We start from the raw sequence: 14,896 nt of genomic DNA, 5'->3' as shown, positions 1-14,896 counted from the left end.
GAGGAGCCTCCAAACGTGCATATGATTTCTTAACTCTAAACTGATTTTTCTGCAGATTTTAATATAATGTATAAACTGTAAATTTGTGCCCTGATCTTGGTTCGAAGGAACAATCCATGTTGTAAATAATTTTTGTTTTCCGCTGCCATGACTTGATCGTTTCTTAACACTTTCTGCCACTTAGCAGCTTTGAGTGTCCAGTAATCCTTTTTACAGGTTTTTGTCCAACAAAAATTTAACTGGCCCCCTTGATAGATATAAAGTTTAATCCTTCGCAAGTGCACGAGTCACAATCGTAGCATAGTGCACGAGTAAGGGTCGATTCCACAGAGACTGGAGATGCTCTTGCGATCCTAGAAACTATGCCTTAATAAAAGTAACAAGAATGAAATAAAGAAAAACACATAAACAACATTAAAGTAAATCTAAATCTAACTATCTACAAAGAATCCTAGGGCTCTAACTCCATCATAACTATCAAGCTACGTGTTCATTATCAAACTGTCGTTCAACCCACTTTATTTTAGGCTACGTGTTTATTTTTATCTTTGAAGGGACAAATTTTGATCCTGCGGTACATCTTACAGTAATGTTTCAGACATTATTATTATTCTTGCACAAGTTTTCTAAATACAGCTCGTTCCTCAGACATGAATTCTCTAGATTCTCATTGAGGGATATTTAGAGGGTACCTGACTGGGGAGGGGTTTTACAAGCTAAGAATTGGTTGACCTCATTATCAGCAGGCTCGATTGCAACCTAGTAACAGATGACACAAAAATTCCTAAGTAGGTATTTTCCTCCTACATAGACTAAATAGTTGTGTAATGATATTACTATGTTTGTGCAGGTGGATGCAAAGTCATTATACAAAGCATGGGAAAGGTTCAAGGACATGCTTTAGAGATGCCCCCACCATGAATTATTGGTTTGGCTGCAAGTCCAGCGTTTTATAATGGTCTTAATAGTGAAGTTCAGAATATGATTAATGTTGTTACGGGTGGTACTTTAGGTAAGAAGACACCAGACCAAGCTTATGAATTATTGGAGGAAATGGCTTCAAATTCCTATCAATGGCTACAAGAGAGGTAGCCTGTGATAAGAACGTCAAGTGTTCATAACATAGATGCTATCACAGCTTTGGCAACACAAATGCAAATGTTGAATAAGAAGATTGATGGACTTCAAATGCAAAAACTTGCTATAGTTGCTTTTGTGTGTGATTTTTGTGGTGAAGATCACCCTAACCATGAGTGTCAGTCAGGTAACATGTTTGCTCTTAATTCTATGTCTAATCAAGCTAACAATGTTTCAAATTTTTGCAGGCCTAATAACAATCCATACAGTGAAACATATAATCCAGGGTGGAGGAATCACCCAAATTTCTCTTGGAGTAACAACAATCAAGTGAATCCTCCACCGTTAGGTTTCCAATCTCAAGAGAAGAAATCAAATTTAAAGGAGATGATGGCGAAGTTCCTAAGTACTACAGAGACAAGAATTCAGAATTAGGAGGCTTCCATCAAGAATTTAGAGGCTTAAATTGGCCAGTTGACCAATATCATTTTGGGTAGACAGCGAGGGCATTTACAGAGTGACACAGAAAAGAACCCAAAGGAGTAATGCAAGGCCATAACCTTGAGGGATGGAAAGGTGATTGGTGAAGAAGAATCACAAAAGAGGGTGGAAAGTGAAGCTAAGTTACTAGTCTCTATTGAAGAAAAGAACGTGAATTCAGAAAAAGAGATAGAGACTAAGGTAAAGGAAATTGCAAGAGATAAAGGAAAAGGTACATCAAATTATGACTTTGTTGTTGCTGAAAAAGATGTATCTGAATTTCTTTATCCCGATAGAGTTAGAAATGATAAACTGGATCAACAATTTCAAAGTTTTTAGATATATATTCCATTTGCTGAAGCCTTAGTATAGATGCCTAGCTATGTGAAGTTCTTAAAAGACATCCTTTCTAACAAACAAAAGATCGAGGAGCATGGGACAGTTATGCTCACTGAAGAATGCAGTGCCATACTACAAAATAAATTACCTCCTAAACTAAGAGATCCAGGGGGTTTTACTATACCTTGTGCATTAGGAGATTCATTCTTTGATAAAGCATTGTGTGATTTAGGTGCTAGTATTAATTTAATGCCTTTATCAATTTTTAGGAAGCTAGGACTTGGAGAAGTGAAAGAAACAAACATGTCACTCCTGCTTGCTGATAGATCAATCAAGCGACCTAAAGGCATTGTTGAAGACATTTTGTTAAAGGTCGACAAGTTTATCTTTCTGGTGGACTTCATAGTTCTTGATATGGAGGAGGACCGTGAGGTGCCTCTAATTTTGGGATGTCCATTTTTTGCAACAACTCGTGTTCTGATAGATGTGCAACGAGGAAAATCAATCTTGAGACTAAAAGATGAGGTAATAGTGTTTGATGTCCATAAAGCGATGAAAAGTCCTGCTGCATTTTATATTGAATCTTGTTCTCACTTTGACAATTTTGGTGAGATTGTAGGTGATCACAAAGAAGAAGTTCTGCAAAAGGATTCTTTGGAGAGATTTCTAATGGAGTCGAGCACAATAGAAGATGAAGACTCGTGCTTGAGAGAAAAATTTGAAGTGTCAGAGAAGGAATCTCTGACTAATAGTAATATGGAGGTAAGAAGGATTTGCATAAACTCCTAATGAGGCTCATAAACTTGAACTTAAACCTCTTCCTTCACATTTGAAATATGTTTTTCTAGATAAAGATGCTTACCCTGTGATTATTTTTGCATCTTTGACAGATTTGGAGGAGAATGTTAGAGTAGATGCCCTAGAGCCAATCAAGTATTGTAGAATTGACTCTTTGTAATAATGTTCATTGATCAATAAAAGGCATTTTATTCTATATCACGTAAATCATCATTGTATGTATTGATATATGTCCTTAGAATGGTAGAACCGTGACGAGGGTATCAAATGTTTCAAATCTTGATAGTGAGAACCCTATGAGCACATATGGTGGCCATTCTAGAAACGTATATAGCCCCAGTATTGTTATGAAGTAAGGGCACAGACAATATGGTAAGACTATCATAGTGTTGAACAACTCTGTTGAAAGACAGTGACTGATCTCACTTGTCAAGGTTGTTTGGTGATAACCTGGTGCAGCACATGGGTGCTTGCTGTAGCCAAGTTCACTGGACTGACCCACCAGAGGATTCTATATAGATGGTAACCCTAGTTTCTATGGAACAAATCCTCTAACGAATGGTGGTACATGTGATCCTTAGATTTGAGATCACCAGAGCGCCTTGTCCACCGATTGGTGTAGTTTGACACTAGCCTAACGTAGTTCTATTCAGAGCTGTCAATACGGTGGTGATTGGCTACATCAAGAATTGTATCAACACTATGGTTGATATACAGAGGATTCATCACTCCCGGGTACGGGAGAAGTTATCTCACAACGCAATTTAGTAAATGGCAGTGACACTAAAATTGTGGCCACAGTGGGATTGAGTTGTTGCTCTATCCAGATTATTATTCAGGTCATTGGTCTAGTAACTGAATACATACATATCAAGAGTAACTGAGGTTGACACTATTTCTATGCCTCGGTCTCATCGAGATAACACTTGATGAAAGGATTAGATTGTACGGTAACCATACCATTGACAGGTAGCTATTTCGCTGAATCCGAATCTATCAGGTGGCCATGATGCCTTGCTAGAGGCCAATCTTAGTCTGTGTGTAGTGAGACGATTAATTGGTGTTAATCGCGATACTGCACACTACCGGTATGATAAGGAGCCTACGGGTCACACACATAGAAGATAAGTTAAGAACCAGTTTGTAAGAAGGGCATTTTCGTCTTTTTAGGGGAAAGGGTCTTTTGGTAATTTCACAGTGCAATTAAGTTTGTTGAGGTCGTAGCCTTTATTTAATTTGTTAATTAAATTAAATAAGTGAAATTATATTTAAATATGTGTTCGCATATATTTAAATAAATTATTGTTATTGTTAAATGTTAATATATGAAATATATATATATATATATTAATTGGATTTAATTGAAATAACAATAATAATTAAAATTAAAATATCTTAAAGGGGCTGATTGGATACAAGGGGTGTTTGGGTTGGAGCCCAAGCCCATTCCATGATGGAATAGGGCAAAGTGTGTAGTATATAAGTGCAACACTTTGTGAATTGTTTAAGTTAGTTCATTCATTCATTGAAAGCAAAATATTCAAGCGCTTTTTCTTCTCTCTCTCACGCCAAATTTCTTTTGCTTGAAGAAAATATTTCATTTGATTTTTCATCTTGGTTCTTAAAGGCTAAAGAGGATCTAGCAAATACCTCTTTAGTTCCTTTAGGTTGTCTTCGTGTGGACTACATTGGTTTGATCCTACACTTGGGTCGGCAGCAAAACCCATTCTGGGACAAATTGGAGGAGCCTCCAAACGTGGGTATGGTTTCTTAACCTTGAACTGCTTTATTGCAGATTTAATATGTTGTATAAACTGTAAATTTGTGCCCTGATCTTGGTTCAAAGGAACGATCTATAATGTTTAAATAATTTTTGTTTCCGCTGCCATGTATGATCGTTTCCTAACAAGAAGTCACTGCTAGACATTCTGAGGAAGCACAAGAAGGCTATAGGATGGACAATTGCTGATATCAAGGGAATAAGCCCTTCTATCTACATGCATAAGATCCTCATGGAAGAAAATTTCAGGCCAACAATATAACCACAAAGGAGATTAAATCCTACCATGCAATAAGTGGTAAGAAAGGAAGCAGTAAAACTACTTGATGCAGGTATTATTTATCCTATCTTTTATAGTAATTGGGTTAGTCCCGTGCAAGTAGTGCCTAAGAAAGGGGGAATGACTATAGTGAAGAAATGAAGATAATGAGCTTATCCCACTAGGATGGTAACTAGATGGTTTGTGTGTATAGACTATAGAAAATTAAATTCTGCCACCAGGAAAGACCATTTCCCATTACCATTTATTGATAAGATGTTAGAGAAATTAGTGGGTAATAAATTTTATTATTTTCTTGATGGTTACTTTGGTTATTATCAAATTCCTATTGCTTCAGAGGAGCAAGAGAAAACAACATTTACTTGTCCTTATGGCATGTTTGCTTATCGATGTATGCCATTTGGTTTATGTAATGCACCGGCTGCTTTCCAACGCTGCATGATGGCGGTTTTCTCTGACATGAGTGAAATATTTGTGGAAATTTTCATGAATGATTTTACGTTGTATGGACTAACCTTTGAATCTTGTTTGCATAATCTTTCATTAGTTTTACAGTGTTGTGAGGAATCAAATCTTGTGCTGAATTAGGAGAAGTGCCATTTTATGGTACAAGAAGGTATCATGCTTGGACACATGATCTCTGAGTGAGGGATTGAGGTTGATAAAGCAAAAGTGGAAGTGATTGAAAAATTATCTCATCCAGTGATAGTTTAAATAGTCAAAAGTTTCCTTGGCCATGCCAGATTTTATAGAAGATCCATTAAAGATTTCTCAAAAATTGCAAAACCTTTATCTAATCTTTTTGCCAAGGATGTAAAATTTAACTTTGATTCTGAATGTTTGCAGGCCTTTAATTTGCTAAAGGAGAAGCTAGTGATAGCACCAATAGTGGTCGCACCGGATTGGAATAGCCCATTTGAAAGTATGTGTGATATGAGTGACTATGCCATTGGCGTCGCCTTGGGTAAAAGGAAAGACAAAATGTTTCAGATCATATTCTATGCCAGTCATACCTTAAATGGTCCACAACTGAACTACACAACAACCGAGAAGGAATTTGTATCAATGGTTTTCGCATTTGAGAAGTTTAGATCATGCCTCATAGGCACGAAATCCATAGTCTACACAGATCACTCAGCTCTATGACATCTCTTTGTTAAGAAGGATGACAAACCACACCTTATTAGATGGGTCCTTCTACTTCAAAGTTTAATTTAGAGATTAAAGATCGAAAGGGGACAAAAAATTAAGTTGCTGATCATTTATCCCGACTAGATAATTCAATCCTTGAAGAGGGAGATATTACTTCAGAATTTCCTGATGAGTAGACTCTATCTCTTAACTCTTCCTTTTCTAAATCTCCATGGTTAGCTAATTTGGCTAATTTTCTTGTAGGAGGCTAGATCCCAAAGCATTTTATATTCCAGCAAAAGAAGAAATTTTTGACTAAAGTCAAATATTATTTGTGGGAAGACCCTTACTTGTACAAACTATGTGCAGATCAAGTTGTTAGAAAATGTGTGCCAGAAGAAGAGATTGGAGATATTTTGAGTCATTGTCATGATAAAGAAACTGGAGGGCATTTCATGGCAAATCGCACATGACAAAAGTCTTATGATTAGGTTGTCATTGACCCACTTTGTTTCAAGATGCTCAAAGGTATGTATCCTCTTGTGATTGTTGCCAAAGAACGAGTAATATTTCTAAGAAAGATGAGATGCCTTTAAATAATATATTGGTATGTGAAATTTTTTATATTTGGGGTATTGATTTCATGGGACCGTTTCCATCATAGTATGAGAGCACTTTTATACTTGTGGCAGTAGATTACGTTTCTAAATGGATGAAGGCAATTGCCACCAAAACTATGATTCTAGAATAGTACTCCGATTCCTTAAGCGGAATGTTTTCACTAGATATGAAACTCTTAGGGCAATCATTAGTGATAGTGGGAAGCTTTTTTGTAACCACCAATTTAATGCACGCTTAAAGAAATATGGAGTCACACACAAGATAGCCACTCCCTACCATGCCCAAACCAGTGGTCAAGTAGAGGTCTCTAATAGATTGCTAAAATGCATTTTAGAAAAGATTGTTAGTGCCTCTAGAAAAGATTGGGTGACAGAGTTAGAAGATGCTTTGTGGGCATACATGACATCCTTTAAAACACCTATAGTTACATTACCTTATGGGTTAGTATTTGGAAAAGCATGTCAACTGTCGGTAGAGTTAGAGCACAAAGCTTATTGGGCTACTAAATTTTTGAATTTTGATGTGCAAAGTGTAGGTGCTAAAAGTCTTTTGCAAGTGAGTGAGCTAGATGAATTTTGTCATTGGGCATACGAGAGTGCTAGTTTGTACAAGGAGAAGACAAAGAAATGGCATGACAAGCACATTGTAAAAAAGGATTTCAAGTTGGGACAACAAGTTCTTCTTTATAATAGTCATCTTCGTCTTTTCCTGGGAAAGCTGAAGTCAAGATGAATAGGTCCATATGAGGTAATTCAAGTAACACCTTTTGGCGCAATTGAGATCCGCCATGGAAAGACAAGTGAGACATTTAAAGTTAATGGATACCATTTGAAGCACTATGTTGGAGGACGGTTCGATCAAACACCGCGTTTGTCCAGTTTTTTTTTTTAATGGAGCGGAGAAAGTCAAGCTAACGACATTAAATTAGAACTATATTTTTTTCTTTCTCTTGTACAATTATTTTATTTTTATTTGCTAAATTTTTTGCAATTTTTTTTTCCAATTCTTTGATGCATTTTAATTTTGTTTTTGTTTTTATTTTGCTATCGTCAGAACAAGGAACAAGTTTGGAAAAAACTTAAGTCATAGAAGAAAAAGAAAGCTTTAAGTAGAATTCAACATGGGATATCCCGTGTCATTTTACACAGTCGTGGCCATGTTAAAGGATAAAAAGATTGAAGAATTCCAGCATTCCACACGAGGTAACTTGTGGTATGTTACACAGCCGTGGCCATGTTAAAAAAAAAATCATTTAAGGGAAGTTCCTATCTCTTATTTTCATTATTTTTTTCTCTTTGTTTTTCATGTATTGAGAACATTGCATTCTTTAAGTTTGGGGGTGTGGGCAGTCTGGTTTGTGTTGCGTTGTTGATGGTTGGTGTTTCTTTGGTTTGGTGTGCATTTTTAAGGAAGTGTTTATTTTATTTGTGTGTTTTTTGGTTTGTATTTTGTTTTATTTTGAATTTGTTGCATGGTGGTTATTATGCTTGTGCTTTTGATACAATTCCAAGTGAAAATTTGTGATATCCCCAAAAATTGCTTTTTGTTATGAACTTTGTAATCATTTGGAGTCGTGGTAGTATCAAGTCATTGAAAGGACTCAGACATGCTCATATCTTTAGGAATATTGAAGAGTATGTGATTCTAGATGGTTGTTCAAAATTTGGTTCATTACTTGACTTTGTTGTGTAGTAGCTGAAACTTGTCTTCACTCCCTTAATAAATAGAAAAAAAAAAAAAAAAACTTGAATATGCAGTTTTAAAATAAATTGACTATGCTTATTTGTTTATTTTTTAATGAACTACTCTGCTGTTTCGAGTTGCTCAGTAACCAGGAGTATTCATGAGCTCCATGTTTAACTATGAGTATGCAAAACACTTTAGGTGTTGTGACATTACTAAGTAACCAAGGACAACCATCACAAATGGTGTGCATTTGCGTAAAAAGGTGATGTGACAATCTAAGGAAGCCTATGAAAAAAATAAAAAAATAAAATAAGTAGGGGGTTAAGTATAAAGTCTTGGTGAGGCATGATTGGGTTGGGGAAAGATTAGAGTTGCACAACTAGCTAGGTTGTATGTTTGGATGCATGAGTCTTATTTAAAGCATGTTTGCCTTCTTTCCTTGATTTTGGAATGCCACAAATCCTTGATGATTGTTGAGTTTGTTTTTCTGATATTTTCTTTATTCAAGGACAAGCAAAGGATTAAGTTTGGGGGAGTTGACAAGTTGCATAATTTGGGTGTTTTTAGGGTTGTTTTGATATTAGTTTAGTTAATTTCTTGTTTGTTTTATTTTTTTTGATGTTAGTTTTTGTTAAGTTGGAGATATGAATGGTTAGTTATTGATTTGGATAGCTTTTGTGTTTTTAAGGCTTTGATTGAATAGATTTGAGCATTGGAATAAAATTGGGACTTAAAGCTTGAAGAAATTGAGATTACCTAACATTCTTGAAGGCCATGGCCATGCCTTGGTGGTTCACCATGGCCATGGTGGTGGAATTAAGATACAACTAAGAGGACAGAGAGAACCACGGCCTAGGCTATGGTGACTTAAATTTTGCCACGGCCACGGCAATGGCGGAAACTATTAGGGCATTTTTGTCAATTTTGCTTTCATTTTTCACTTAGGACTCTTTAGGGTATTTAAGTATGATTGAGATTAATTGAAAAGGAACGAATTTTGCATATTTTTTAGAGGAGAAGACATATTCTTGGGGCTTGAAGACTGAAGATCAGATTTAAGAGTTTGATTTTTGTTTATTTTCAAGTTTGAATATGTTTCTTTCTTCACTGTTTATTTCTTTGTTCCTAGGATGGACTAAATCTCTTTTGTCAGGGGAGGATGGAACCCTAATTATGTTTTGAAAATTTTTATTCTTAATACCAAATTTATGTTTATGAATTTGTGCAAGAGCTTAGGTTTAATGCTTTATGAATGTTGGATTGATTCAATTACCTTGATGATGTTTGGAATAGAGAAGTCAGGGTTTATTGCTTAATTCATATTCATAATTGTTTTATTGGAATAACATTGCATAGTATATTAAAACTTGAAGTAATCAAATAGAGATTCTAGGATTAATTTGTGGTCGACCAAATTCATAACCGAATAGGGAGAATTAGTTGTAAGGGATTGATGAATTTATGCTTCTTAATTTTAGAGTAATCGAATAGGGATTTGTATTAAGTTGAATATTATGCCTGAATAAGGATAATTGGCCTGTGAGAAGAATCCTACCCATTCATAGCACAAACAAGTATTAAGAGTAGTTGTCAAGCATAAGTAGGGGGAAATCTGTACCCTAACTTCTTTAATACTGTAAAGTTCTTCACATTATTTGTTTGCTTAATTTAGTTATTGTTAGAGTAGATGCCCTAGAGCCAATCAATTATTGTAGAATTGACTCTTTGTAATAATGTTCATTAATCAATAAAAGACATTTTATTCTATATCGCGTAAATCATTATTATTGCAATATGTATTGATATATGTCCTTAGAATGGTAGAACCGTGACGAGGGTATCAAGTGTTTCAAATCTTGATAGTGAGAACCCTATGAGCACATATGGTGGCCATTCTAGAAACATTCCGTAGCCCAGTATTATTTGAACTAAGGGCACAGATAATACGATAAGGCTATCATAGTGTTGAACGACCCTGTCGAAAGGACATGACTGATCCACTTGTCAAGGTTGTTTGGTGACAACCTGGTGCAACACATGGGTGTTTGTTGTAGGCGATTACACCACAGCAAGTTCAGGACTGACCCACCAGAGGATTCATATGGATGGTAACCCCAGTGTCTATGGAACAATCTCTAACGAATGGTGGTGCATGTGATCCTTAGACTTGAGATCACCGGAGCGCCTTGTGCACGATGGTGTAGTTTGACACTAGCCTAACGCAGTTCTTTTAGAGGTCAATACGGTGGTGATTGGCTGCATCAAGGAGTGTATCAAGACTTGGTGGATTGACAGAGGATTTATCACTCCGGGTACGGGAGAAAGTTATCTCACGGCGCAATTCAGTATATGGCAATGACACTAAAACTGTGGCCACAGTGGGATGAGTGTTGCTCTATCCAGTTTATAATACGGGTTATTGGTCTAGAAACTGAATAAAATATCGAGGTAACCGAAGGTTGACAATATTTCTATGCCTTCGTCTCGTCGAGATAACGAATGATGAAAGGATCGATTGCACAGTAACCATATCGTTGACAGGGAGCTACTTTGTTGAATCCGAATCTATCGGGTGGCCATGATGCCTTGCTGGGGCCAATCTTGGTCTGTGTATTAGTGAGACGATAATTGGTGTTAATCGCAATACTCTTACAGTGCCGATATGATGAGGAGCCTAAGGGTCAACACCTAGAAGACAATTTAAGATGCAAGAAGAAGAAGGGCGTTTTCTTTTTTTAAGGCGAAAGGGTATTTGGTAATTTCACAGTGCAATTAAATTTGCTGAGGTCGTAGCCTTTATTTAATTTGTTAGAAAAATTAAATAAGTGAAATTACGTTAAATATGTGTTCACACACATTTAAATTATCATTATTGTAAATGTTAATTGATATTATATTATATATATATTAAATATATATATATATATTTATTATATATATAATATATATATTATAATTATATATATATATATATAATAATATATTAATTGACTTTAATTGAGATAATGATGGAAATTAAAATAAATCAAATGGGAGTGTTTGGCAACATGGGGCGTTTGGGTTGGAGCCAAGAGTATTCGTATGGGATTAGGGCAAATTGTTTTTAAATATAAAAGGAAAAGTGTGTGTGGATTTTATAAGGGTTTTTTTTCTTTGAAAACCAAAAACACAGCAACCCTTTTGCTTCTCCCACGGCAGTAACACTTTTGAGCCTAAAAATCAATTCAATTGATTTTTGTTTTCTTCATAATCTTGAAGCCAAAGAGGATCTAGCAAATCCCTCTTTGGTTCTTTTGAGATTGTCTTCGTGTGGACTACGCAGGTTCGATCCTACACTTGGATCGGTAGCAAAACGTTCGACGACCAATTTGGAGGAGCCTTCAATGTGCGTTTGTTCTCTTAACTCATGTTGAATATTTATGCAGATTTATTTAATATAAATGTAAAATATAGCCTTGATCTTGGCTCATGTAAACGATCCTGTTATATTATATTTTTCGTTTCCGCTGCGTATACGGGACCGTTTACTAACAGTTATCTTTAATATGTTAGTTTACACTACAATTTTGTTTTCTCAAATAAGTGTAGGTAGTTTTAGGTCATTATGAATAATTACTTTGATCTCTATGGGACTATACTCAAACTCATCACTTTATTACTTGAACATGACTAGTGAACTTGCTAGGGTTAATTTAGTTGCATCAGGAACCAAAGTGGATCTATGTAGGTAACAATTCTAAAGTGGAAGTTAAGGGGATCGGCACATGCAAGTTGATCATGCGTGGAGGTTGAATCATATATCTACATGACGTGTTGTATGCACCCGATATTCGTCGAAATTTGATTTCCGTGTGAGACCTTATTAAATTAGGTTTTAATTTAAACTTTTTAAGTACTAGTGTCCATTTATTTTTGGACACAAATAACTATGGTTGTGGTTATATTTATGATGGTTTTATTGTATTAGATGTTGATTATAATTATAGCTATGCTTGTTTTTCCTTCATTACATCTTCCAATAATGATGATGTGGATGTATAGCATGTAAGACTTGGCTATATTGGCCAACAACGAATGAATATACTAGCAAGAGAAGGCTCATTAGGAAACTTAAAAAAAGCATATTTGTCAACTTGTGAATATTGCCTAGTTGGAAAAATAGCAAGAAAACCATTTAGAAAAGCAATAACAGCTAAAGTTCCATTGCAATTGATTCATTCTGACATTTGTGGTCCAATGAATGTGAGGGCTAGACATGGAGCTGTTTATTTCCTCACATTTACAGATGATTTCACCTAATATGGTTGTGTCTTTTTTATCTCTCATAAATCTAAAGCTTTAGAATGCTTTAAGAAGTTTAAAAACTTAATTGAGAATTAATTAGATAAGAAGATAAAAGTCATGCAAACTGATTGAGGTCGTGAATATCTATCTAATCAGTTCATAAATTTTTGTGATGAAATGGGAATAGAACGTCAATTAACTATTCCAGGAACTCCACAATAGAATGGTGTTGTAGAGAGAAGAAACAAAACCCTACTTGAAATGGTGAGGTCTATGATGGCACATGCAAAGTTATCCATCGCCTTTTGGGCAATGCCTTCTTGACTACCACATTTATACTCAACCGAGTGTTAGTGTATGCCCTAGGAACCAATCGTGTTGTCGGTTCCAAGGTATTATTTTTTGTATATATATGTTAATGTATATATTTTGTATATACATTTTTATCTTACTAATAAAAGAAAATGTCCTTATTTCACATGTGGTTTACTGCTTCATTTATATATATATATATTACATATGAAATGTCCGGATGATACAAATCTTTAGAAGATCAAAATCATAAAGTATTCCCTACATAGGTAATATTAATTGCGCAATAATATTACATAGTAGGCATATTGAATGCCTCCATTGAATATCAGGTGATGGTATTAGTGTGAGTGATTATAAAAGTTATATCACTAGGGCATTAGCATGGATAAGCGGTTAGTGAACTATTTATCGAATATGACAATTTATGATGAATCTCATGGACATTTATAATGCAGTCAATGATGCATCATAAGATCGTACTAGTGTACTATTAATCCTTAGGCCTAAGATATCACAGTTGGATTCTACATAAATGCATATGGTTCATATGATGTACAAAAAACGAAGCTAATCATGTCATGTGTAAAAAGCCAATTTGGCCATGTGTTATTTACGTGTGAAGACAAGTGATAGTCAAGATATGATCTGTTGACTTGGTATAGGTTGCTATCAAGTTCCTAGACAAATGTCAAGATACATTGGAAAAAAGGAAATCTCCGTCCGGGGTATATAAAATGTTACCTGAAAGGTGTTTCATGGTGACACATTCCAAATGTATTAATTGCCAATTTGATATAAGATTAAGACAAAGATTTTGACATACCATGAATCCATTCTTAATCAGGATTAGACAATGGAGGGATTATATTACATGTTGTGACGATTATAAAAGGGTTCATTAGAGTATATCTTCATTGTGACTTATGGGTTATGAAACATTGCTAGATACCTACCATAATTGGTGGGAGTTTCGATCATAAAGAGTTATGACAAAACATATCAGAATAGACTATGATATTGGGCCCATAGCTAGGCCATAATGAACCTCATACATAAAAACTGAGAATTAAGAAATAACTAAAGAGAGTTGATTATCCAAGATTGGCTAGGACCTACCAAGAGTAATAAAGTTATTTATATTATTATCATTGAATTAGATTCAATGGAGGGTTATAATCATAATTATGAATAATTTAATAGTTATATTTCTAATTGCAACTAAACAGAATTCCAATTCGTAATTAATCATTTTCTTTATATTAAATTGGATTTAATAATGGGTTGTAATTGTAAATATATAAACAACTTAAGAGTTAAATTGTTAATTATGATTAAATGTTAATCCAATTTCATAATTATGGAATTAGTTATAACCCTAAAAGAATTATGAAGTTGCATAAGGGCATCCTTGAACAATTATCGAATTGTTTATTGGCTTATCTATATAAAGAAAACGATATTCAATTTTTAATAGAATGAAAAATTGAAAATCCCTAGAATTTTTCTCTCCTTCATTGAATTCTCTCTTTCAACTTGGTGTGGACTTTCTTTTGCTAATTTCTCTTGAAATTGGAAGATCTACTAGCTACTAAGGAGCTAAGGTAACAAGTTTTCACCTTATTTAATTCAAGCTTTTGAATTTTATTTAAAAACCATAATATGCACAATATAGTGATATATGCTTCCAATTCATGTTCTTCCATGCAATCCATCTTTCAAGTGTTATCAGAGCCACGGATTTGATCATTGTTTGTCTAAAATTAGCCAAAAAAATCCATGTTTAATTGTTGAATAATGTTGTGTAATTTTTCAAACTTTGATTTGTGAAGTTATATGTTAACTTGAAGTTATATGTTAACTTGCTTTGTAAAAGTTGTAGATCCATACATGTGTATCTTTTATATGCTATAAAAATTGATTTTGATCGTGTTAGTTGACTAGCAAAATTAGGCCATGGATTAGGTTTCTGAAATTGTTTATTTCAATTTGTGTTCTTGTGATTTTGATTGAAGAACATGATGTTTATGGCATAAACATCAAGATTTAATTGAAATGTTGGCTATAACAAGTTTGCAAATTAATTGTTGATTAATTGCCATGCTTGT

The 14,896-nt window shown here is 34.7% G+C and overlaps 1 non-coding gene across 1 annotated transcript; it reads right to left on the bottom strand.

Moving 5' to 3' along the window:
- Positions 1–818: 818 nt before the first annotated feature.
- Positions 819–924, bottom strand: LOC116107551. Its single transcript, XR_004124482.1, has one exon. It is a non-coding gene; the product is annotated as a small nucleolar RNA R71 (small nucleolar RNA).
- Between the last annotated feature and the right edge of the window lie 13,972 nt (positions 925–14,896).

Source organism: Pistacia vera, unplaced genomic scaffold (assembly GCF_008641045.1).
Source record: "Pistacia vera cultivar Batoury unplaced genomic scaffold, PisVer_v2 Contig539, whole genome shotgun sequence".
Classification (NCBI taxonomy): Eukaryota; Viridiplantae; Streptophyta; class Magnoliopsida; order Sapindales; family Anacardiaceae; genus Pistacia; species Pistacia vera.
This window is presented reverse-complemented; position numbering and strand designations above follow the sequence as displayed.